The 4,354-nt window shown below is 39.9% G+C and overlaps 1 long non-coding RNA gene across 1 annotated transcript; it reads left to right on the plus strand.

The window, feature by feature from the left end:
* The first annotated feature begins 2,005 nt into the window (after positions 1–2,005).
* LOC118796289 lies at positions 2,006–3,418 on the plus strand. The gene is made up of 3 exons (XR_005005886.1): positions 2,006–2,094; positions 2,729–2,815; positions 3,337–3,418. It is a non-coding gene; the product is annotated as an uncharacterized LOC118796289 (long non-coding RNA).
* The last annotated feature ends 936 nt before the right edge of the window (positions 3,419–4,354 follow it).

A 4,354-nucleotide genomic window follows, 5' to 3' on the forward strand; every position in this document is an offset into this window, starting at 1 on the left:
AGTGCTCTGCTAATGCATACAGGGCAGTGACAAATACATTGACAGTCTTGTTTGCTTCTTGCTTGCGCATATTAAATCGTGCGCATTCGTAAACGATATTCTTTTTCACTACAAAGAAAGACTGAAAGCCATCCCTCACTTTAGTGTATTGGCACTGGTCTACATCACTGAGCTTCAAGCCTCTCAAAACATCATCAACTTCGTCTCCCATACAATAAATCAAAGTATTCACCTGATTCTCTTCAGAGCTTGCTGTTAAATTGCTTGCTTGATGGAATCTCTCAAATCTCCGAATCCATTTCGTTCACTTGTGTGGTTTAGAAAAATGAAAGGGCTCCGGTGGCTGAATGCTAAATGTAGCGCTGGGTGTGTTAGCCATTTTGCTAGCTCCTTCCCCACTCCGCTCTTCACTGTTACTCATTTAACTTGCTCAACAATCTCCCTCCTTTTCCTTCCAGGCAGACCTTTGCCGTCCCGATTTAGTTTCACAGCACTTCTGACACCATGTCGTGTTTGCAAAGAAAAGATATAGCCTATGCACATGAGACAAACTGTTTAACAAACATGAAACTCTTTGTTAACTTTTACCAACTGCCCCGGATGCAGACCTCTCCAGATGCCCCGCATATCCCAACCAGGTTCCTATTGGTCCATAATACCTAAGGCTTCTTATTGTCACTTATCAAACACATTATGTACCACATATAATAATACCACGGTTTATGGTTAGGTACTGTCCTTTTTTGTTGCTCTTTCTAACAAATGTAATGTTTGCTGAATCTACTTCCTCACCCTCAAAAGGGCTCTTGGATCGCAATATTATTATATTATCAGACCTAGAGTAGCGATGGGGTCAAAACCACCTTGGCACTTAGCTAGCTAGATTCTAAGTAGCATTGCATTTCATCAGTTGGCTTAAGTTGCTTGTTATATATGATTCAATTCATCTGACTAGCATGCTGGCAACCCGGCATGAATATAGAGCTAGCAAGGTGGCAGTGTAGCATTGTGATAAGGAACAAGACTCATAACCCAAAGGTTGCTGGTTCAGTTCCCTGCTGGGGCACTGCTGTTGTACCATAGGACAAGGTACTTAACTCAGAATTTCCTCGATAAATTTCCAGCGGTCTAAATGGGTAATATGTAAACAATTGTAACCTATGTAAGTTGCTGTGCATAAGGCCATCTGCTAAATGCCAACAATGTAATAATGTAGCAAGGTAACCTGAAATCATTTGTGTGGTCTTCTGCATCTGTTTTTACCAAAATTCATTAGTGATGATATTTAAAGCTTGTTATGTTTCTTTTGCAAATGAAGTTTTGACAGCAAAATTTTAGCTTGGTATAGCTACAGCACCATGTTGAGTCAGAGTATTGTAGTACTGGCATCATTTTCAAAACCGAGGTGCACAAAATTTGAGAATGTGCACACTTAGTCCTCTATCTGTGTCTCTCCCCTTCTCTTATATTCCTCCCCCACACACTTTCTTTCACTTCCTTGCTCCCTCTCTCCTGTCACTCCCAGGTTTGGACCAGGTCACAGAGCAGAGCTCGGAGCCCCTGTATTCCCAGGTTGTGACCAATCGCAGGAGTAGAAGAGGTGAGTCCCTCCTTGCCTCAGAGACATCAGTCGTAGTCCCAGCACACTCAGAGAAACAAGGCTCCAGACCCAATGCACTGGGAGAGGGGAGAATCACATTCACACTGAGACCTGTGACTTCATTCATAAAAACTCTCACTTTAACTCTTGAGAACTGACTTAAGCCTTGATATTTCTTCTGATCTCAAAGTTGCATGTAAGAGTGTAATTCTAAAACCACTTTAAGTGATTAAGTGGAACACAGTAAGATGAAGGTAAAATCTGCCTCATGTTATTGCACTATTCCTGAACAATCATGTTGACAGAGTTTACTCTTATTCTCAGAATTTTGTACACTGAACTGATAATTTAAATACTACAGGAATGCCTTTCACACTGTTGCCTCTGTCTCTCTTTAGATGTCTCACAAGCTAAAAGTCAGGATGATGTGGTTTACTCCAGCTTGGCTCTGGAGAACCAGACTAAGATGGAAAAGAAGGAGAAGAGCACTGAGAGTAAGAACAACCCTTAGAGTAATAGGAACAGTAAAAGTTTAAACCACACCAGCATGATGGATGGTCACAGTAAAGTTTCATTCCATTATGATAACATTTTAACTTGATTGCAATGTGAAAGCATTATTCTTTGTACATTTCACATTACTACTAAAATCTGTACAATTAAACAAATGTACAATTGAGACAAATGTCATATCTCCCCCTTTTGATCAAAATGATTTAATGCAGCTGCATCTCTGACATAATTTAAATTGGGTTAGCAATGCTATCGTGGGTTGGTAATCAGTTCTATATGGATGACAGTTGTTTCAACTGATGCACCTGTTTTTCACAGAAACCAGTTTTATAAGCCTTTTCTCACACAAAGACTCTGTTTCTGTTCCTCACTGTATTATATTTTAACTGTAAGTCTCCATGTTGTATTCTCTATTTCTTTTTAGGTGTTCAGGAAGCTGGAGGTCATAATGATGTGGTTTACTCCAGCATGGCCCTGGATGTCAAGAAGAAGAAGGAGAAGAACATCCAGAGTATGAATAACAGGAGGCTTCTCTCATACCAAGGCTTGTTCTGTTCCTCACTGTATTATCTTTTAGCAGGAAGACTCCATGTTGTATTCTTTATTTCTTTTTAGGTGTCCAGGAAGCTGGGGGTCATAATGATGTGGTTTACTCCAGCATGGCCCTGGATGTCAAGAAGAAGAAGGAAAAGAATACTGACAGTAAGAACTGACAGTAAGAACAACCCGTAGAGTAACAGAGACACTAAGAGTAAGGGGTAAATCACACTAGCATGATGGATGGCTGCACTAATATTTCACTCCATTATAAATACAGCTTTGCCCTGCACTGAGTAGATGATTCATCCACTCCCTTCATGTCCATGTGGTGTGGCTCAAATATGTTCCATTCCTGACCACACATGAAATAACCTTGATTGACACACCTAGCCCCACCTACCTTTAACCTCATTGGTTACATGCTGCATTTCACTTCCTCCCTTATCTTGTGTTCTGAAATGACAGTACTGTTTAGATGGGTGGAAAGAGCTATTAGTATTACAATTGAATACGTTTTCAAATCTTTCAAAAGTAATTGTTTGATACACACTATAAGCATATGCTGCCAGTAATAGTTTGTAAGTATGTGTGTGTGTGTGCGCATGCACCCGTGTGTGGATGTGTGTGAGCGTGTCCAAGTGCCATGTGTGAGTCATGTTTTGTGCTCTCTGCCCCCCCTTAAGGCAGTGATCCAGATGTGATGTATTCCACAGTCAAAAATGGATAGAGAGGAAGAGTGAGTGTCTGGTATCTCAACTCCACTCCATCTTGACAGATTGTAAGCAAACCCAGCTTTACAAGATCCTCAATGTAAAATCCATGGTTGAATAAAGGATTGAAACTTAACAAGAATTTAGATTCAACATCAAAAGAAAAGAGATGTAACAAAGATTAAAGCCATGGCACCCATCAGATCACATGTTGCTTAACTGCTGGTAGGGAGGGGAATCTAAATCCTAACAATTATCTCTCCCTCTCTCTTTCTATATCTATTTGTCTGTTTCTTTCCCTCTCTCTTTCATTGTCTCTGGACCTGCATCATACCTACACTTGAAGAGTACAAACTCAGCTCTGCTCCATCTTTACAGATTGTAAACAAACCAAACTATCAAAGATGCTGAATGTAATTCTACTTTCCATAGCTAACTGAAGGCTTTCCAAGTTTGAGATTTTAGATTCAGCATCAATCTGAAATATAAGTACACTCGAGATTAAAGTCACGAAACCAGTCAGATTCCCCTGGTGCTGGTAGGGAGGGGGATCTAAATCCTAACAATCAACCAATCTGTTTTCTTTTATCGGTTTTCCTATTTCTCCCTCTCAGTCATGCTAGATCCCAGAATCACACCTGCCCTGGGAGAGGAGGCTCCCATACCGCCGTGGCCTTGAGGATCATTACAGCACACCTGCCTACTCCGTTTCACGGTTTTAGTGTTTTAGTTAAATGGTGTATTCTTTACAATGCTTTGCTTATTGACGTGCATATAAATTTGTATGGGAAGTTCCCGTTTGAAAATCAGTTATCACTCTTATTTTCCCATAGACAAATGTATAGATGCTATACATTTTTTAAATATTGTTTGAGTCATTGGTTATTTTTTATTCAACCTTAAGTTCGTTAAAATTAAACATGAGAATTTTCACCATAAATACAGGACTCATTCTAATTCTACTTATCTGACATTAATAATGTTTAAGTCT

The sequence above is a fragment of the Megalops cyprinoides genome, chromosome 21 (assembly GCF_013368585.1).
Source record: "Megalops cyprinoides isolate fMegCyp1 chromosome 21, fMegCyp1.pri, whole genome shotgun sequence".
Classification (NCBI taxonomy): domain Eukaryota; kingdom Metazoa; phylum Chordata; class Actinopteri; order Elopiformes; family Megalopidae; genus Megalops; species Megalops cyprinoides.